Source organism: Kryptolebias marmoratus, linkage group LG5 (assembly GCF_001649575.2).
Source record: "Kryptolebias marmoratus isolate JLee-2015 linkage group LG5, ASM164957v2, whole genome shotgun sequence".
NCBI classification, from domain to species: Eukaryota; Metazoa; Chordata; class Actinopteri; order Cyprinodontiformes; family Rivulidae; genus Kryptolebias; species Kryptolebias marmoratus.
The window spans coordinates 26,314,827-26,337,926 of record NC_051434.1 but is presented as its reverse complement, the minus strand read 5'-3'; the positions used below and the strand labels follow the sequence as shown (position 1 = coordinate 26,337,926).

The 23,100-nt window shown below is 40.0% G+C and overlaps 1 protein-coding gene across 1 annotated transcript in view; it reads left to right on the top strand.

The window, feature by feature from the left end:
* Positions 1–789: 789 nt before the first annotated feature.
* lrrc3b (leucine rich repeat containing 3B) overlaps positions 790–23,100 on the top strand; it is a 73,577-nt gene continuing 51,266 nt past the window's right edge. The window contains exon 1 of the mRNA XM_017441225.3: positions 790–945. The gene's annotated coding sequence lies outside the window, so the exon portion shown is untranslated. The remainder of the gene's footprint in view (positions 946–23,100) is intronic.

Here is a 23,100-nt window from a genome sequence, read left to right as displayed (position 1 = left end):
GTGCGGGTTTTTGATGTTTGTCTCTTTTTTACTGTTTATTCATTGTCACATGCTGTTTTTATTTTGTTTTTTAATTATGTAAAGCACCTTGAAATGCCTTGCTGCTGAAATGTGCTATACAAATAAAATTTGATTGATTGATTGATTGATAAGGAACAGACCAAGTCTTTGCAGGTGTTATGATGCACATGTTTTTCTCCTCCTGATTTTAATTCACATGTTTATGAGCACATTTTTGTACTCAGTAATGTGATTTCAAATGGAACTCAGTACAATACTTAAAATACAAGTACAGATTTAAATAATTACTTGAAAAATACAAAGTACACAAACCTAATACTCGATTGCAGTATTGAGAGTAAATTTAATTTGCTTCTTTCCACCTCTGAATACTCAGAATACTCTAGTCTTCTGTTTTCAAATTATAAATAATATAGTTTATTTAAGTAAAATAGACTATTTCTAGGCGTTTATGGACTGATGACACAGCATACAGCACACACAGGGCATTAACTATGCAGCTTTGGCATGTGAACGGTAATCACAAGATCTATTCATGCATTTACCTTTACCTGCATGTCATCATATGTTACAGTTCAACAATTATGTAATACTGCATCTGTAGTTTATTATTAAACTAGTCCCTTCTTATCAGCAACGATCTATGTGTTTTATTTTACCAATATTTTAAACTGAAAGCTTAGCCTGGAAGTGGGGTTGTCGTTTTTACACGGGGACTTGATAAACGGGCCCCTCCCTTTCTTGCCATCACTCCTGTGCCGTGTTTCACACCGAGAGGTGGGAGAAAAGATGCGGATTTATCGGGAGACTTCCATTCCGGAGGGCGGACTGGCTGCTGCAGAAACCCGGCTGCACTGAGAGCCTTGGTGGACAGCTTCTTGTGAAGAAGACAGTTTTATTTCAGCTGCATCTGACTGTCAGCAGGTGAATTGTCTGTATCGCCTGTTGCTCCTGTCTGTCTGTCTTTATTATGTCTGTCTGTCTATCTCTTGCGGCTTCTCAAATATTTACACAGAACAATCGTTTATTATTGCCAAAATTATGTGTTTATTCTAAACCATTGTTTACCTACAGAGTGGATTTAGAATGGTATTGCAGTTGGATCACTCAAAGCTTGATTTGGTGTCGGCAGTTTGCTTCGGCTGAATCTGATGCGTGATGTTTTCCACAGAGAACGGAGCGCCAGACGCCATTAAGAAAAAATCGTAATTTTATATTTATTTGGGTATTACCTCTGTCCATAGTATCTTAGATTGTTGTCAGTGTATCATTCAAGAACAAAAGAGGGAAAACAATCATTCGGCGCACAATAAAATCGCAACAAACAATTTGTTTTCTGCGTAATTTTAACTTCCTCCTTGCTTCAGCCGCAGTTTCCTGCTATCTTTGGCAGAAAAAAACGCATATCGGAAAGCGTCAGCTTTCAATACAGACTATTCTGAAATGTAAAAAATCATTTAGATGTACTGATTTGGGTATGCTTTTCATGAGACGAATTATTATACGTCATTTCTAGACGTATTAAATGCTTTTGATTCTTTTGAGACTCTTTTACCATCAAAGACTAAAACGATAAATGAGTTGATTAATAAATAAGGGGTCACATGACATTCTTCGGCCACAATTTGTTGGCTTGTCTCACAGGTAATTGTTCTCTCCATGTGCTGTTGTGACTCATCTCACAGATGACAGACTGCAGCCGAACAGCTGGGAGGGAACCGAAATTATCATAATGTGTCTGTTTTCCAACAGCTGGATGCTGGAATCTTACCTCTCCAGCTTCAGTAGCATCATGGTCTCAGGCTTAGGTTTTAATCAACACAACTGTTTTCATTCTGGACCCCCAAACCATCATTGCACCTCTCTGTAGTGTGGATATTCAGTCATAAACCTGACAAGCCTTTTATTCTCCAAGGATCTTTTTTTTTTAAATAATTACAAGAAATATGAACTTAAGACCCACAGAAATTCTTCAAAACATGCTTCTTACAAGTTTACACTGTAAGAACAAGCTGTTGAAATATAACCAATAAAACCAGTGTAACAATTTGGTCTTATTTTGTTTGTGTAGGTCGAAACCAATATTTGAGGTAAAATACCTAAATGTAACAACTAAATCACTTTCAAATGTATAAGTCAAATTTCAATCAAATTTTACACTTTTGATTTTTAAACAGTTACATTTTGACTATTCTTTTGTAACTCAGCAGACAGCCACTTATCAATACATCACCTGTTAACTGGCGGGCAGTTACACCTCCATCACAACTTCTGCTGAACTAAAAATAATGACATAAACTCCTGTAACTTATGGCCATGTTTAAGAAATGCTCTGGCTCCAAGTTAAAGGAAGGAAGCAGCTTCATTTTGCTGTTAGCTGTGTTAGCTCAGAAAGATTCATATTTTCAGCTTGTGGTGTTAAGTTTAAAACACATTTGTTTGTTTTGTAAGTTTAAACAAGGCTTTCTGACACTGGTTGTATTAGCAGTGGTAACTAGTTATGCTAACGCTGACATGATCATAAATGAAGCACATTATTAACTCCCAAACTAACATCTAAATCATGCCAGAGAATCAATAGGTGGACAGGACCTGGTCTAATTAAAACGTATAGCATTATGAAAAATATTACTATTGAGAATAAATATAAATTATTTAATAACTGTAATTCTATTCTTTGTATGGCAGTAGATGTCATACATTTATACAGCTGCTTATTATTCACTCACACAGGTGTTAAAAGTTATTTTTTTGAAGTTATTTTGGGAAACAATGACCCAGTAACATTACAGCCATTAAAGTTTAATTAGAAATATCTTTATTAAGTCACATCCAATCAACAACTGTCGAAATATTAAAGTGATAGTTCAATTATTTGAAAGAGGCTGATTAATAAGCATCAATTATGGTTTTCAGGGTTTCCCCAGAAAAGAGGCTAAGCCTGGAGGGTGGAAGGTGGCCGTCCACCAGACAACCGTGATTTAGTAAAAAAAATGATTAAAGTTGACAGGAAAGTTGAAAATATGGCTATTTAATATGTGATTTTGTAAGATATTTGTGTCAAGTATTTACACAACTACACTTTTACAAAAAGGCACTTTTGAAATACTTTTTTAAACAAAAATACAATTAAAATGAATACAAATTGTTTGCACCTAATTTGAATCCTTATTTACAAATAAATAAATTAACATAAATGAAACAAACAAGGCACCAACACACATCTCACATCAAGGCCAATTAATTACAACAGAGAACAGAGAGATGCTGTACTGTACTATGTTTTTTATAGCACAGGTTGCATGTTGGATCACTAAATGTGACAACAAAACAAAGCATATCTAATGCTGAATTTAATAGCATCATTTTACTGTTAAACAAGGATAAATTAGCACGCCTCTTATTAATATTTTCACTAACTATAAAACATATTTACCATATTCGGTCTTGTAAAGCCACCTGCTGAATTTTGGCTCAACTAACCATTTTTGGTTAAACCCGCTCGTTCGATGCTTATTGCTGTGGCTCCAGCGACATGCTAACTCCAGCTGAAGGTGGCTCGGCCTCAGGGCTCATTAGAGTCGCGCAGGGCTCCGCGAACAGCGCGCGGACCTGAGCGTGCTGTGTAGGTCATTTATACTTGGCACTTACGTCGGTGCAGTATTCTCCGAAAAGACAGGGGGCAGTACACTACGTAACCAGTGGAAATACAGTAGGAAGGAGAACAGATGGTTGTCACATCAAATATGGCTGCACATATTCAGGAGGAAGAACTGTTGTGTTTCTGGCTGTGATACAGAGAGGATGTTTAAACTTAAAGCATTCAGTTTGACTTTCATTGATTTATCTGCTTTAGTTGTGATTCACCCATCATAGGACTACTATTTCTTTCCTCTGTGGTCTATAAACAATCCTTTTTATTGGCTGCAGCAGTAATCTTCTTCTGTGAGTTTTGAATTGTTTGATTATCTTTGTGAGCTCTCATAGAGGGATCATATAAATACTGATACAGACGAACCAGCCTGTATTAAAAATGATGTATTTTACAAAAAAGAAGCAGAGCTTAGCCTGGCGGCAGGGACAGCAAAGCCTGGCGGGTCGCCAGGCTTATAATACACTGGGGGAAACCCTGGTTTTGTACACTGCACACTCCTTTTTTTACTGTAGTCTAACTGCAGCTTCCAGCAAACTTCTAGCAAAGTGGAAAATGTAGACCTAAGAGCGGATTTAAGTTTTCCTTCATTTTTCTCTTATGCTGAGAATTATATCTGTAAGGTATTAAAAAGTAGTTCTGGTCAAATGGAATGAGAACACCTAAAATTGGATTTTATTAGTTACATGCAATATATGAAATGGTAAAATTAAGTTATATCCCTAAATAAATATAGTTTTGTTATCAAAATTTAAAATAAAAACACCAAAATTTGTTCAGTTTCTAAATGTGGTGACTGTAAGGATGAGAGAGGAATTTTTAAATTTGTGTTTTTGGACAGACTGTTTGTTTAAAATCTTACAGCAGGAGGTTTCATTATGATATATAAATGTTGTGTTAGTCTGATATTTGTATATGGTTCTCAGTAAAAAAGAGAATCTACACAAACAGAGTTTCTTACTTACAGGTTAAGCTGAAACTAAATTCATCACCTGCTCTGGAGCAGCAGGGGATGAACTCAATTTTTGTTACCATAGTGAACTAACCAGGCTCAAATACATTCTCCTTTGGGATTCTGAAGACTTTCAGCTCATCATAGTGGCTAAACTGTTAACTTTTAACCAGTGCTTAAACTAGGAGGTAAGGAGTGCCAGTAAACACTTTTACTAGAGTATTTTGTTTTAGTACTGTCCACCTTTGTTGTGAACTACATTAAATAATGCAGTTTGAAAAAGATTACCCCAGTATGTTTTCAGATATATTGGTATGCAGTTTTGAAAAAGTGGGTACAGACTCAGTATAAACAAAGGGACAACTCAAGTCACGTGATTGACTTACATTAGGCTAGCTGTAAGATTGGCCAACACAGAACATTTAACTTGGAGTTTCACTTCACTTCAGCCGACAAAATGGTACACCAACTTGGCGGAGTCATATAGATTCTCTATGATTTATCAGGGAAACTAATCTTTTATGACTTGTCATCATTTCTAGCTGGTTCATATGCCATCTGACAAGTAAGGAACATATCCAGGCACTGCTGGTGCTTACAGTATGCTTTTTTTTACTTTGTGATTTTAAGTTATTTTTCACTTAGTAACAGATGGGATATTAATTGCACAATATTTGAAATGACACAAAATCAAGTTCAAATACAGATCTTAAATGATTACTTTAAAATGACAAAATAATAAACAATTACAGTAATGGCAGTTAATTGTAATTTATTTTCCATCTCTGATGTGTATAGTAAAACAAAAATGAGCTGCTTTAGTAATCAAAATAAAATAAAAGCAAATGAGTCATTTTCTTATGTGAGACAAACTTTCACTCAATTAATCCAGTTTTTGAGTGGTTGGGATCCACAGAGTATGTGCAAATTTTTATTTGATGTCCAAGGAATGAACAAATTCTGATCAATATTCTGTAAACAGTCCAGTTGTCAACATGACTGTTGTCTCAGCCATCTGCAGTCTGTCTAGACTGGGGTCTTCATCACAGGATCTTCAAGGTTCAACTAGGTCAAATAAAAATCAGTCTATACAGAACTATAGGTTATTATAATCTCCAATTTCAAACTTCTTGTACTTCGTTAGAGCATTTTTATGAAATTATAACCAATATCTAAGGTTGAGAGAAAAGGAGGTCTCAGATTTCAGCCTTCTAAAAGTTGAAATAGAGCATTAAGCCTCATTTTCCATCTAATTCACACCTCTCTCTGTGAGCCAGTCAAAGACCCTAATCACCCTCAGGAGGGAGGAGAGTGAGATCAAACTAAATGTGAATTAAGATGCATAGACAAGGCATCTCATGCTGTTTAAAGCGTAGAACTCCACACTATCCAGTTTTGAATTGATAAGGCTTCCCATATGGGAAGCAAACATCTTCAACTACAGAAGTCCATTTTTTATTGCTCATTTTTACTTGAGTTAATTTTTATGCTAGTAACTTTACTTGTACGTGAGTAAAAAATTTAACTGACTAACTGTGTTTTTATTTAAGTACATTTTTAGTATTTTTCACACCTCTAATACACAGTGTTTCTATTATTGGGATTGTTTGTTGCCGTCGGCAATAATTTATCAGCTGTTCAACTTGCTATAAGTTCAATTAAAGGGGACCTATTATGCTTCCTTGAATAAGTTAGTATAGGTATGTGAGCTATACAAAATTATATTAATACACAAAATCATTCTCAGATATTGAGATTTCACTTGATCAGTTCTGCCTATTTTGAGCTCATTTCAGAATGAGCAGTTTTAGGACTATGTCACTAATATGCAAATAAGCTGCTGTTGACCATGCCCCCCAACTCAGTGTCCCATCTCAAAACATAAAAACTCACTGAAGGATTAAACCCTGGAGATCTGATGGACATTTATATCGCTATTAATTAAAACTCTGAGGATTCTGATTTTGAGACGGGCGCTTCACGGTTCCGATCCGACATTTGTCGAGTCGGACAGCCACAATTAGCGGTCCAAACCCAACTGGTAGCGGGTCGGGACAGTAGCAATATAGACACATTCTATATTGCAGCCGGCAACAAAACATTTCCTTTTCCTGCAGACATTGTTCTGCTGTAAAACCAGCAGAACAAACATGATGGTCTTCCTGTTACGAAGTGGGTGGAGCTCTAATTGGGTTGTTAGGTGAAGGACTGGGCTCTGTTTTGGGTTGCTACGTAACGGGGATTGTGACGCAACATTCCTGAGGTTTTTGAAACAGGTTGTTTTGCAAACTCTAGAAAACATGTTACCAATAAACCGTTGGGTGATTTTTTTCTTTTTGCGCTTGGACTATTTCTAGAAGTAGTAGATACCCAAATGGAAGTACAAAAACATGCAAAAAATAATTTTGCATAATAGGTGCCCTTTAAGTTATTTGACATATTGCCCTTCAAACCTACAGTACACCTACACTGTTTGTTGTGGTTTCAGGTTTTCAGAGTAAATGCATTATTGGTACGTTCTGTTGCTGGTATTACTCATTTTCACCAAACTGCACTGCTTTGACTGTAGGGCAGAAGAGACTGACTTATAAGACATGAAAGAATAAATACAAGAGAATCGTTAGTAATAGTTTCAACAGTTGCTGGGATAGTTTGTGTAAACTGCTATTTCCTTTTTTATTACAACCACCAGAAGCACTATGTTGTGGAATTTTCTTTAACAAAGAGGACAACGAAAAGTTTTGTTTTAGGATAATTTATTTAGGCTATATAGCTGAGAATCACTGAGCTGAGGTGAGTCAGCAGAGTGAGTCTGAAGCATTACAAATAGCTCCCCCTACTTATACCATTTGTAGGATGAGGAGGGGTCAGAAGGAACAGAAGGGTTACCATACCATACCATACCAACTTTATTTATAAAGCACTTTATACACCAACAGGACCAAAGTGCTGTACACAATCATGAAATACAGTACAATCATAAAATAGAAAGGTCAAGTATAAAGTATAAAACAGTACTAAAGTAATTAAAATATTAACAATAAAACAAGGTGAAACATCTCAGATTGTGCCAAAGGCCAAAGAAAAAAGATGGGTCTTAAGAAGNGCAGACTCACCATGTTCTTCTCTGACACAGAGCAGAAGGTTCTGAGTAGGACCTGGACCACAGCCACATGGTTGTAGCGAGCTGCAACATGCAGACATGTGTCACCCACCTGGAGGAAAACAAACAAGGATTTTAAAATGAATTCTAAAATATACTGGCAACCAGTGTAAAGAAGCTAAAACAGGGGAAATATGGTCAAATTTTCGTGTACCTGTTAAAAGTCGTGCAGCAGCATTTTGAACCCTCTGAAGCTGGGAAATGCATGAATCACTGACACCTATATAAAGTGCATTACAGTAATCCAGCCGTGTGGTCACAAATGCATGGATTGCTGTTTCAAAGTGCTGTCTAGAAAGCATAGGTTTTACTTTGGCTAGCTGCCTTAAATGAAAAAAGCTGGATTTTACAACTGCTCTAATGTGAGCTTCCAGCTTAAGACCAGCATCCATCTTAACTCCTAAATTTGTAATAACTGGCTTAACATATTGAGCCAGGGAACAAGCATCGGACAGAGTGTCTTCACTGGAACTGCCAAAAAACACTACCTCTGTCTTATCTTCATTAAGTTTCAAGAAATTTAGGGCCATCCAGGCCTTCAAATCTTCCAGACATAAGAACAGAGACCGAAAAGAGGTGGAGTCTGCTTTCCTTAATGGTACATAAATCTGTGTGTCATCCGCATAACAATGAAAAGCAATCCCATATTTCCTAAAAATAGAGCCAAGAGGAAGGAGGTACAACAAGAAGAGAAGAGGGCCTAGAACTGAGCCCTGTGGGACACCACATGACAGTGGAACAGAGGAGGACCTATGGCCATCAAGACAGACACAGAAAGTACGCTTGGCCAAATAAGATTTAAACCAGTCTAGGGCTATATGACCAATGCCCACCCACTGTTCCAAACGGGAAAATAAAATTCTGTGATCAACTGTGTCAAAAGCAGCTGATAAATCCAACAACACCAAGACAACACAGTCACCAGAATCAGTTGCTAAAAATATATCATTAAAAACTTTTAAAAGAGCTGACTCTGTACTATGAAATGATTTAAAGCCGGACTGAAAAACCTCTAAAATATTATGTTCAATGAGATAGGCCATTAGCTGATTATAGACTACCTTCTCAAGAATTTTTGAAACGAAAGGCAGTTTAGAGATAGGTCTATAATTCGCCAGGACAGCAGGATCCAAGGTTGGTTTCTTAATTAGAGGCTGGACAACTGCATGTTTCAAATTTTCAGGAACAACACCTGAGGACAGGCTACTATTTACAAGAGCAAGGACAGAGAGACCTATAGTAAGAAAAACATCATTGAATAATCGAGGTGGAATAGCATCATCCGGAGAACCAGTTGGCCTTAAGTGACTAACCACCTCCTGCAAAGATTGCAAGGTCACACATTCAAAGCTGAGGAAAACAGTAGAGCAAGGCACAAAAACTGAAGGGTCATGAACAGAGGGTATGATCTGGGCCCTAATAGAAGTGACTTTCTCAGCAAAAAAGTGTAAAAAGCTTTCACATACAGCAGGTGAAGTCTCCACAAAACCACCATGTTGGGCATTTAGAACAGAGTCAATAGTTTTAAATAAAACAGAAGGATTGTGACTGTTTGATACAATTAGATCCGACAGGTGCCTTCTTTTGGCGTCTTTTACAATCCTTTGATAACAGCACCAGCATTCCTTCAATATTTGGAGCGACACCTGCAATTTATCCTTTTTCCATTTGCGTTCAGCTTTGCGACAGTTCCTCCTGGCAGCCCGAGTGTCATCATTTAACCAGGGTTCATGCTTGGATTTTGAAAGTCTAATTTTTAATGGTGCCACCGAATCTAGAGCTGCTTTGCTGGTAGAATAAAACCAGTTGCTGAGATCCTCGGTTTTATTTCCCACAGTCTCTGGGATGGTACAGTTCTGATTAAAAACAAAGGAAAACTGACCAGCAGTAGAAGGGTTAAGAACACGACAGAACCGAGCTGCAGCGCGCGGTTTAACTTTAGTACAGGAGAACTTTATCTCAAATAAAACAGGCATGTGATCTGAAAATAATGGGTCACCAATCACTAAGTTAAAAACCGGTAGACCATAAGATAAAACCAGATCAAGAGTGTGTCCATGCTCATGTGTAGCACCAGTCACAGACTGCACAAGATTAAAAGAATCAATAACATTAAGAAACGACTGAACCATAGGTGAAGTAGGACAACAGACATGAATGTTAAAATCACCAACAATTAAAACTCGGTCATACCTTGGCATGATATCAGCCAAGAAATCAGAAAAATCATTTATAAAATTTTTGTTGTACTTTGGTGGCCGATAGATTACCGCACACAGCACAGTGTGGGAGCTGCCAAGTTCAAATAGGCTAAGCTCAAAGCTACTCAGCGGGGCTGGAGGCAACTGTTTACAAGTAAAACAACTTTTAAAAACAGTCACTGTTCCTCCTCCTCGACCCGACATCCTTGGAGAATTAAAGTAGCAGCAATTCTGCGGTAAAAGTTCATTAAAAATGCTGGACTCACCCAAACCACTTGTCCATGATTCCGTTATAAATAAGAAGTCTAGGCCTTGAGAGGAAAAGAAATCCTTAATGACGAAGGTTTTGTTTGCCAGCGACCTAGCATTTAAAATAAACTGATCAAGAGGAAGTAACAAAGCATGAGGTACCAACAGACTTCCTGGCCCCCTGTACCCCGAGGCCCTATAAAGATAAGATGAAAGGTATTCTAAACTAAACTAAATCACGGTCACATGAACACTCTGTGTTTTCCACAGTTCACAAGGGGATCACATGTAAAAAAGAATAATTGAAACAGTATTTTTCCCCATTACAATAGTTTTCAACATTGTTTTAAAGGAACTCAGTGGGAGTATGCTCAGTTTTCTGGGAATTTGTTCCAGATACAGTATTTGGTGCATAAAAGCTAAATGCAGCTTCTGCATGTTTGGTTCTGACTCTGGTGACTGAGGTCATCAGGATCAAATCTGCTCTCTGAGGCCTTAATGGTTCATAATACAGCCACAGATCAGAGATGTATTTTGGACCCAGATCATTTAGCACTTTGTAAACTAGCAACTGTCAGGGTGTGGAGTGTAGAGACCCAAAATGCAGACTTATACAAAGGAACTCAAATAAGAAAACCTACAAACACAGAGGTGCCACAGAAGACAACCAAGACAGTGCATAGTAACAACAATGGCTAAACACAGATGAATACACAGGAACTGGATATATGGGCTGAGCCTAATCAGAATATGGGTGACAGCTGGAGTAAGTGAAACAGGGAACAGGTGAAGATGGGTGGGCAAGACTGAGGAGCAGAAATTGACTGATGAGTAGTGGCATGAAACACAGGAAGATTAACAGAAAAGCACAGAAAGGCACAGGGGAAAACTAAGCACAAATGCTAAAATGAACACAAAAACTATCAAAGATAAAAAAACTACAGATCTCGACAGCAACAACCTTTTAAAGTCAATTCTTTAAGCAACAGGAAGCCAGTGCAAAGAGCTCAGAACTTGAGTGATGTGATCAACTATGTCTTTGGGAGGACTCAGGCAACAGCCTTCTGGATCAGCTGTAGCTGTCTGATGGATTATTTTTAGGAAGACCAGTAAATACTCTATTATAACAGTCAAGACGGCTAAATACATGGAGGAGTTTTTCTAAGTCCTGTTGAGTCATTTGTCTTTTAATTATAGCTATATTCTTTAGGCGGTAGAAGGCTGTCTTTGTAATTATCTTAAAGCTGCAATAGGTAACTTTCATAAAAAAATTTCTCATATTTGTTAAAACTATCACTATGTCCTTACAGTAAAATATGAGAAATAATCTGTGAAAAAATCAAGCTGCTCTGGCTCTTCCCTGCGGTCCTACCGCCAATTGCTGAAATACACCACTCCCAGTCAGAAACAATCAATCAGAGCCAGGAAGAGGGTCTTAGCAGTGCAAATCACGTTCATGTATGCTCTGCTTACACCCTTCCCCCCGCACAGCACGTACCGTCGTTTAAGGTCAAGATTGCTGGTGTGACTTCCAGTTTGGCGATGTAGAAGAAGGAAGTAGGGTGAAGGAGCTCCCGGCTAACTTTCTTTAAATGACTGTAAACCTGGAGATATACACTCTTATCAAGCTCTGGACTGTTAGAAGTGCCCTTCCCGATCCCTTGCAACGTTATAATGGCTAGTGATAATCTTAAACAACAAAAGCTTTCTACTTCAACCAGGCGAACGAATAGCCTAGCTAGCAAAGTAGCATCAATGGCCACGGCACCCTCCGATAATGAATCACCTGGCGTAAGTAAATGTGGAGAACCTGTTTCCATGTCCCAACTGATCACAGAACTGTCTAAGCAACGGAACAACTTTAAAGATGATATGGCCGCATTGATCCAAGAATTGATTTGGCCCCTGCAAGTCTCAGTGGATGGACTGCGGGATGAAGTTGCCTCTTTTCGGGGTAGCCTTGTAGCAGAGGAAAACATGGCAGGTGACAACTTCAATTAATATACGAAGCTGAAGCTGCTGTTAAGACTCCAGGTCAAAAACGCAACCTTGCTGAAGCGCCTGGAAAACCTGGAAAATCGATCTCCTAGATCCAATCTACGTTTACTTAACATACCTAAAGGCAGTGAAGATGGCCACGATCCAACTAAGTTGTTTTCCAGGTTGCTCAAGGATGCTATGGGGGACGACATTTTCCCGTCTCACCCGTAACTGGAGCGTGCACAGCTGGACCCAAGCCCACTCCAGGACGACCGCCGTGGCCCTTCGTCCTTGCATTCCATTGAATCCGGGAAAAAGAAATTGCTTTAAGATAGTCCAGGCAGCATGAAGTCAAATATCAGGGAATATATCCAGATCTCAGCATCACTCTTGCACAGAAAAGGTCATCATTCAAAGATGTTAAAGGAGCTCTTTATCAGAGAGGTGTGTCTTTTCGTCTTCTCTTCCCTGCCCATCTTAGAGTTATGTTTAAGGGAGAAAGTCCATTATTTGAAACGTCGAAGTAGGCCCAGGCGTTCTACGACCGCTACATTGCAAATTAATTACTGATTTATGTGGTGTACCGCTGCACTCTGCATTGAACGACTGTCAGCATCTCTAGAGAAGGGGGTTGGGGGTAATGTCCATCCTTGGTTTTAATTTCACGGAGTTTTGAAACTTTCTGGGTAAAATAATTTAAGATTTTTGTGGATGCACCGTTTTCTCATAATGGACATATATCCACACCTTTGTGAGTACGTCTGTGCTATGTATGCATGTACATGAATATGCCTGTTACGTCCCCTTAGCTTAGTCTAGGAGTAGAGAAGGGGGCTAACATAAATTCTAGCAGTGACAGTGAGGAGGCGGTTTGACAGTTAAGATGTTTTATTTTACACCAGGTTATCTGGTACAGTTCAGACTGTCAAAACTTCAGGGAGAGCTCAGGCCAACATAACAAACAAAACAGCCCTACCAAAAGTAAAAGTAAACTTACCTAAATCCACAGAAAGAAAAATACAAACCTACAAGATAATCTTCCTAACAATCACAAAAACAGGAGAAAAACTGAGAATAAACAAAAAGGCAGCTCTCCCCTACCCAAACAGTCTGATCAGATGTACATCTCCCCAGTTAAACAAAGTGCTTAGGCCCACATGGACCCGACAGAGGGGGGTATGGCAGACAAATGGCCAAAAGGCCTTGAAGTGCAGCTTCACAGCCATTAAGTAGCCGGCAGATAATTGCTGATTGGAGGGAAGCCGAGGACACAGCACCTAATCGTAGAAGAGGTGGAGCCTAAAGCAGAGCAGGACATTACTTCAGTGACATAAACAAAACATCCACATTGGAGCTGTAACACTCCCACCCATAGAAAACAAACCCAAACATTGAAGTTTGTTAACCTTTCCACACTCACACTCTAGAGAGGGCATCTGCCACGATGTTATCACATCCTTTTTTGTGCTTGAGTACAATGTTATAATTTTGAGCAATTAAAGCCCACCTCATGAGTCGCTGATTGCTGTTATACATACGTGAGAGGAACACAAGAGGATTGTGGTCGGTTAAAACCTCCACAGGTTGGGAAGTGGAACCCACGTACACATCAAAGTGTTGAAGTGTTTCCACATCAGATAATACAGTTGACATTAACCTCTGGAAGGTTGCAGGAGCATTCCTCATCCCAAACGCCATCACGGTATATTGCAGAAAGTGATCAGGTGTAACAAACGCTGAAATTTCTGATGCTTTGTTGGTCAACGGAACTTGCCAATAACCTTTAAGAAGGTCTAGTTTACTCACATAAGCCGCAGATCCAACACTGTCAACGCAGTCTTTGATGCGAGGCAGTGGGAAGGAATCAGGCACTGTAACCGCATTGACCTTACGGAAATCTGTGCAAAAGCGAGGCGCTCCGTCAGATTTTGGTATCACCAAGCATGGAGAACTCCATGGACTATAGCTTGGTATAGCCAACCCATGCTTCAGAAGATAGTTCACTTCCTCTTTCATCAATTCCCTCTTGGTCATGTTCACACGATAAGCATGTTGCTTAACAGGTGCTGCTTTCCCAACATTAATATCATGCTCCATCACTGTAGTACGTGACGGGATATCACCAAAGAGTTGTGGATGAGTATCGATTAGAACTTTAATGTCTAATCTCTGCTCACAGGTAAGGTGAGAGAGATATGTGGACATCTTAGACAGTACCTCAGAGTTGAGCATTCTGGCACTCTGGTAGCTGGCATCACAGAGTTTGAGCCCATCCTCATCTGCACCCACGTTTAATCCTGAAGAATACAGGAGACCTTCTGGAGATGGCATTTGGGGCAAGGACTCAGTAAGCTCTTCTGCAGGGCCACAAGGAGAACCGGATCGAGAATGAAAAGATTTAAGCATGTTTACATGACATAAGCGTGTTTTTCGCTTCCTGTCTGGTGTTTTAATAACATAATCTGTTTCATTCACTTTTTTGTCCACCAGATATGGTCCACAAAATCGGGCAGATAATGCAGACACAGGAGCCGGTAGAAAAACCAAAACCTTGTCACCTGGATTGAAAGATCGAAGGACAGCTTTCTTATCATACCAACTCTTCATCTTTTCCTGGGCAGAGGAAAGGGCTACTGCTGCTGCCAACCAGGCCCTATAGAGGCGCTCTCTGAACTGTGAAACATAATCCAGAACATTAGTTTGCACCTGATCTGGTGACCTAAACTGTTCTTTAAGCAGCTTTAAAGGTCCCCGAACAGAATGACCGAACACTAGGTCATTTGGGCTGAACCCAAGTGATTCTTGCTTAGCTTCACAGATGGCGAACACCATCAAAGGTGCTCCTTCATCCCAATCCTTTCCAAAATCCAGACAGTATTTCTGCAACATGGCCTTAAAGGTCTGGTGCCAGCGTTCCAGTGCTCCTTGTGACTCTGGATGGTAAGCACTGGACACAACTTGTTTAATTCCCAGAGTCTGCATGACCTGCTGGAAAAGTTTAGATAGGAAATTAGTTCCTTGATCTGTCTGAACCACTTTTGGTAGACCAAAAGTGGTAAAAAACTTTATCAATGCTTTGATCACCAGAGGGGCAGTTATTCTTCTGAGGGGAACGGATTCTGGGAAACGTGTCACAATGCACATAGCTGTCAGTAAAAACTGGTTACCCTTCTTTGTCTTTGGCAATGGGCCAACACAGTCCACAATGACATGATCAAAAGGCTCCCCCAGTGCTGGTATAGGATGGAGAGGAGCAACTGGAACAGGCTGGTTTGGCTTCCCTGCCACCTGACATATTTTACAAGAACGACAAAACTTTACCACATCCGCCTTCAACCCTGGCCAAAAGAAATGGTTAAGTATTTTGCTATACGTTTTTGTAACTCCTAAATGACCCGACAAAGGATGTTCATGTGCCAGAGATAATACATTATGACGATACCCAACAGGCACGACAATCTGATAAATAGTACACCATTCATTGTCATCAGAACAGGCTTCTCCTGCCTCTGATTTTACTGTTGGGTTAGCAGTCCACTTGCGCATCAGGACCCCATCCTCAAGAAAATAGGAAGCCTTCGTATCTCCTGTATCAGAGAAAGAAAAGCATTTACCCAATGTAGGATCTGATTTCTGCGCAACGATGAGGCTCTAACGTGTGACTGGCAAATCCAATTGCGGAAAATGAAGATTCAGTACTTTATGCTCAGCAGTATCCTTCAAGTCCCCTTTATGGTCCTTTTGGGTTTGCCCGCCATCTTCAGCTAAGGTTTAAGCCAACATAGAATCCCCCAGATCAGTCTCTGCAACTCTGTCTCGTTTCTGAGCCCTGGTAAGGACACATGCAGGGAAAACTGATGGAAAACATGTTGCTAGATCATCATCTTTTAAGGTTGACTTAGGATCATTAGTTACTTCCAACACAGGTTGCACTTTTCCACCCGCAATATCATTTCCCATAATAAACTGAATCCCTTTTATGGGCAGTGAGGGGCGTACTGCCACAGGGAAAATACCACTAACCAACTTTGACTTAACACTCACATAGTGCAAAGGAGCTACAACATAACCCATCTCAACTCCTTGAATCAAAATACTATCATTACATGAGGAATGATCACCCACTGGCAATACATCCGCTAAAATCACAGATCTTGACCCTCCTGTGTCTCTTAAAATTTTAATGGGTTTTTCGTCCTCCAAATTTCCAACCAGAGACACAACACCATCCAGAATGAAGGGTTTGAAACAGAGATCAAACTCCTCATTCGGATTCCCTTCCCCAACATGAAGGGTTTTAATTAAACCTACTCCTGTTGACTGCGTAACTTCACACGACTGATTCTTGCCTTTCAAAGAGGGACACTCTACAACAACATGACCAAGTTTATGACAATAAAAGCATTCCCTTTCAGTTCTCGGGATAAAACTTTTTCGTGGGCTCGGAGGATCTTTTCTTGGGAGAGGTTCTCTAGTGGAGAACTCACGTTTCTGCACAAAAACAGTTTTATGGGTTAACACAAATTCATCAGCAACCACAGCTGCTTCTTTCAAAGTTGAAACCTTCTGCTCATTTAGATATACCACAATGCGCTCTGGCAGGCCATTTTTAAATTCTTCCAGCAACATTAGTTCATGTAAAGAGTTGTAATCAGGAACCTTACTTGCTGAAAGCCATCTATCAAAGAGTGTTGCTTTTTCATGAGCAAACTCTACAAAAGTCTGATTTGTCAGAAAAAGTCTCCCTTGGCCAGTGCAATGAAGCAGCAACCCGCTCAAAAACATTGAAATATGAATCAACTTCTGATTCCCGGAATGGCAGTACCAACACAATGTTTTTACTCACATTAAAAGACCCTGTGTTGTCAGGGGAGCCAGTTGTACCAACAACAGATGGATGTACAGCACTGGACTGAATAGTACCAGCTTCAGGCTGTCTGGAGCTTCTTAGATGTTGATCTTGTAACTCCAGCTGGCGCAGTTTGACCTCCCTTTCAGTTTGCAACTCCAGCTCCAGCCGTTTAAGTCTCAAAACTTTTTCTGTCTCTGCTTCCAACTCCAACCTACGAAGATCAAACTCCATCTTATGAGCTTGGGCCTTATCCTGAGCCTCCATTTGTAATCGGGCCAAACGTACCTTAATTAATGCTTCTTGTTTTAAGTGAGAAGAAGGAGTTGAAGTAGCAACAGAAGGGAACACATCTGTACTCAAGTTTCCACTCTTTAGCTGATCCACAGCAGCAGGCCTTTGTCCTTCCTCTGACACAGCAGGCAGCAATCCTTCATTAGTAGACCTTTCAAGAGAAACTTGCAGACCAGATGAGTCAGAGCCAGTAAGCAATCCTTCATTCACAAAATGGTTTGAAACAACAGATTTCAACTCTTCTTTCACCATTTGTTTAGTTACATTTAACTTACAATGTATGGCTATAGAATATAAATCTTGTTTCCTGCATACATTCAACTCCTCCCAAGAAGGACTATTCAAGAATTCACTTAAATTAAAGCTACGGGTTGCCATACTACCCCCTCGGCCAAATACGCCCCCTAAAAAAAAAAAAAAAACCTCCAACAATTCACTGTCGGAAATTGGGTGCACCGGATCATACAAAATAATTCCCGGACAAGCCCCCAATTTATGTTACGTCCCCTTAGCTTAGTCTAGGAGTAGAGAAGGGGGCTAACATAAATTCTAGCAGTGACAGTGAGGAGGCGGTTTGACAGTTAAGATGTTTTATTTTACACCAGGTTATCTGGTACAGTTCAGACTGTCAAAACTTCAGGGAGAGCTCAGGCCAACATAACAAACAAAACAGCCCTACCAAAAGTAAAAGTAAACTTACCTAAATCCACAGAAAGAAAAATACAAACCTACAAGATAATCTTCCTAACAATCACAAAAACAGGAGAAAAACTGAGAATAAACAAAAAGGCAGCTCTCCCCTACCCAAACAGTCTGATCAGATGTACATCTCCCCAGTTAAACAAAGTGCTTAGGCCCACATGGACCCGACAGAGGGGGGTATGGCAGACAAATGGCCAAAAGGCCTTGAAGTGCAGCTTCACAGCCATTAAGTAGCCGGCAGATAATTGCTGATTGGAGGGAAGCCGAGGACACAGCACCTAATCGTAGAAGAGGTGGAGCCTAAAGCAGAGCAGGACATTACTTCAGTGACATAAACAAAACATCCACATTGGAGCTGTAACACTCCCACCCATAGAAAACAAACCCAAACATTGAAGTTTGTTAACCTTTCCACACTCACACTCTAGAGAGGGCATCTGCCACGATGTTATCACATCCTTTTTTGTGCTTGAGTACAATGTTATAATTTTGAGCAATTAAAGCCCACCTCATGAGTCGCTGATTGCTGTTATACATACGTGAGAGGAACACAAGAGGATTGTGGTCGGTTAAAACCTCCACAGGTTGGGAAGTGGAACCCACGTACACATCAAAGTGTTGAAGAGCCAGAAGCATTGCCAGAGTCTCCTTTTCAATCGTTGAATACCGTCTTTGATGGATGTTGAACTTCTTACAAAAGAAGCAGACAGGATGTGTTTATTATCATCTGTTCTGACTGCCACTGATTTAAATTAAAGGTTAGAATTGAATATTTATAGGCCAAAGGTTTAAGTGCCTGTTGCCCTGTTCTAATAGGCTGTTGTAGGCTGTTGTTGGCTTCCAGAATTTAGTGAATTTAGCCCAAATTCCACATTCATAAATAAGTTGGTTTTGGTACAAGTGCCCCGTGGAGGTTATATTAGCCAATATTTATAGATACTGGTACTGTTTTAATTCATTGTCCATAGAGTGTAACTCCCTTATGTTAAGTTCATTAGTAGCCTTCCAAAGTTAGTTTGAGATTGCGAGTATGGCCTATTGGAAGACCTTTGAGGGGTTTAAGGGACAGCAGTTGGCTTCGACAAGAGAAGCAGGGACACAGTTGGGGTGCGTTTTAATAAGTTTTGGGTTCAGAGCTGCTATTTTCGTTCATACAGCTAATTTGTGTCATGTTCTGGGTTTTTTTTCATTTTACTTTTCTCATAAGTTTGAACTCTGTGGATAGGAAAACAGGCACCCATGGAGGGGCGAGATCGGCCAGCTGTGCTGGGACAGGTATAAAATTAGACTAATGGATGACTTATGTAATAGCAGTGTAAGAGGGGAGGCCTCAGCAGTTCGCTTCACTAGTTGGAATGTAAAGGGCATGAGAGGACCAGTGAAACAGGCAAAATTTTTGCACACCTTAAAAAACTAAAAACAGAAATAGCATTTTACAGGAAACACATTTGGTCTCAGCAGACCATATGAAACTAAAGAAGCTTTGGATGGGACAGGTTTACCACTCACAATTTAATACAAAAGCAAGAGGAACAGCAATATTAATTCATAAAAACATACAGTTTACCTTAAGCAAGTCCATATCAGACCCACAGGGCCGATATGTCATAGTGTCTGGTTACCTATATAACGTTCAAGTCACATTTGCTTGTATATATGCTCCCAACTGGGATAATCCCACTTTTGTATCCAGGTTAATCTCTGCTCTGCCTAACATGAATTCTCACCATCTGATCTTTAGTGGTGACATAAACTGTGTAATAGATCCAACCCTAGACAGATCCAACTCTAAATTAACGTCTCCATCAATAATAGCTCATGCCTTGGCAGCATTCATGAAGATGGTGGGATGTATAGATCCCTAGCGCTTCTTGTTTCCAGATTATAGAGTTCTATTTTTTTCACATGTCCACCAGTCTTATTCAAGAATTTATTGTTTTTTATAGACAAAATCCTACTACCCTTTGTCAAGAAAAGTGAATATTCTGCTATTGTAGAGTCCGATCACTCACCAGTAATGCTGGACCTAGCCTTCCCACTTTATCAAGCTCAGCGCCCCAACTGGAGATTTGACTCAACTTTGTTAGCAGATGACAACTTTTGTGAATTGATATCTACTGCCATAGATAATTTTTTGCTTGAAAACAAATCGGACTCTGTGTCACCCTCCATCCTGTGGGAAACATGGAAAGTGGTAATTAGAGGTGTTATAATATCTTACACGGCAACACGTAACAAAATCAGAAAAGCAAGGCAGGAACAGCTTATCAGTTCTATATTGGAGCTGGACCGTAGGCATTCAATATCCCCCCCCTGCAGTTATACAAGGATAGACATTGTTTACAAATGCAATACAGTCTTATATCAACACAGGATGTGGAACAATCCTTGCTTAGATCTCGAGGCTTTATATCTGAGCACGGTGAGAGGGTGGGCCGCCTCCTGGCCCACCAACTCAAAAGTCGGTCGGCGGCGCAGCTCATACCACAGATCCAAAAGACTTCCGATAAGCAAACTGTTGATCCAGCTGAAAAAAATCTAATCTTTGAGAAATTTTATTCCGATCTATACATATCACATTTCCCAGAGGATAATTTAGATATGTATAATTTTTTAGATGGCTTGGATATCCCTGTTATAGGTCCTGATAAGAAAAGGGATATGGATAGGCCCCTAGCACTTAGTGAAGTTACCAATTGTATTTCAGAAATGCGGAGTGGCAGGGCCCCTGGGCCAGACGACTATCCAATCGAATTTCATAAAAAATTCTCATCCAAGTTAGCACCTCTTTTACTTGATATGTTTAACCACTCACTGGGTCTGGGAGCCTTGCCGCAGACCCTTACAGAGGCTAACAATATACTCTTACTAAAACAAGGTAAAAATCCAACAGCCTGTGCCTCCTACAGGCCCATATCACTCCTAAATGGAGACATTAAAATCTTAGCTAAGCTTCTGGCTATGAGACTGGATGCTGCCATGGCAGACATAATCTCCTCAGATCAGACTGGTTTCATGAGGGGCCGCCACTCTTTTTCTAATATATCAGCTTATTGGGGGGTACCCCTGAGGTTGTGGTCTCCCTCGATGCAGAGAAGGCGTTCGATCGGGTCGAGTGACCTTATCTATTTGCAGTATTAGCTAGGTTTGGGTTTGGGCCCAAATTTATATCATGTATACAACTATTGCATACATGACCCAAAGCAAGTATAATCACTACCGGACTACGATCTAGGCCCTTCTCTTTATTCAGGGGTACCCGACAGGGTTGTCTTCTCAGTCCGCTCCTCTTTGCTTTGGCTATTGAGCCACTTTCTATTATGCTTAAGACTTCACAAAGTTTTAAGGGAATTTATAGAAAACAGCTCGAACATCGACTGTCCATACACGCTGAAGACTTATTGCGCTACATCTTGGACCCAGTATTGTCTATCCCCAACATTGTGAGCTTGCTGAGTCGTTTTGGTAAATTTTCAGGATATAACTTGAACTTCCTAAAGAGTGAATGTTCCCCAATTAATAACTCCGCATTCCAAATTTAAGAAACTGACCTACCCTTCCCTCTCTTTAGAACAGGATTCAAATATTTGGGAATTAATGTGATCCTTTCTTTTTCTGATCTGTTTGAAAAAAAATTTCACCCCCTTCTTAATAATCTTAAACGCAACCTCCAGAAGTGGACCGTCCTAAATTTATCCTTGGCTGGCAAAGTAGCATGTAATAAAATGAACATCTTGTCAAGATTTATGTATCTCTTTCAGAGTATTCAAGTTTTTCTACCAAAATCATTCTTCAGACTTATTGATAAACAGCTGTCCTCGTTCACGTGGTGTAATAAACACCCCCGCATCAGTTGGCGTTTCCTTCAGAGACACAAGGGTGTGACCTTTCCCAACCTGATGTATTATTACTGGGCAGCAAACCTACAAAAGGTTGTCTATCTGCTTCAACAAGCTAATGCTGATAGGTGCCAAATAGAACTGAGTGCATATAAGCCATCATCATTCCCTGCATTAGTTACCTCAAAGCTCACTTTCTCTTCTAAGCAATACTCTTCACGCCCTGTTGTAATCTCCACCACAAAAATATGGTCATAATTTAGACAACACTTTAATATGACAAACTTCTTGGTCTACAGTCCCATATGTGATAACCATGCCTTCTTGCCATCCACATTAGATCCCGTTTTCACCCAATGGCAGAGATCAGGCGTAGGTAAATTTTGTGACATTTATATCCATGGTATTTTCGCTACCTTTGATGCCATATCCTCTAAATTTAACTTACAATGTTCCACCCTATTCCGCTATCTCCAGATTCGAGATTTTGTTAGTAACATCAGTCCTCGCTTTCCCAGTTTATCTCCAAAGGGAGAAATGGACATCAATTTGCAAACTCCTACACAATGTAGAGGTCTCTTATCAAAAATTTATAATAGTATTTCATCACTTAATACAGTAAAGCTCAATGAGATCAGAGCAGAATGGTCAAAAGAATTTGGATATATCTCTGATGAGACTTGGAATCATGCGTTACGTAGAGTTAATGAGTCAACGTCATGTGCTCGACTTGGACTAATTCAGTTCAAGGTCCTTCATAGGATTCACTACAGCAGAGCCAGACTCTCAAGGATTTATTCTACTGTCAGTGAAATATGTGCTCATTGCCATATAGCTAAGGCAAACTTAACTCTGGGGTAGGCACTCGAGGGCCACTATCCTGCTTGTTAGGGTTCCAAGCGCGCGGAAGCAAGCGGGCAGCCAATGCAAGGCATGGCCGTTCGCCTGCTCCCAGCGGAGCAGGGAACTCTATTGTTTTTGTAAGGATTTTTCACGATTGTGTATTATTATTCTTCTCCGGTAAAACTACGTGGCCAGAAAAATGAGAAAATGCTGGGGAAAAGCTAACCAGACAGCCTGATACAAAACCCCTACCGCTACTCAGACAAAAAAAATCATATCGTCCCATACCTAGGGGGCGCTATAACAAAGGACAATGCGTTTTTGCCAATAACTCCTAAACCGTAAGTCCTACACT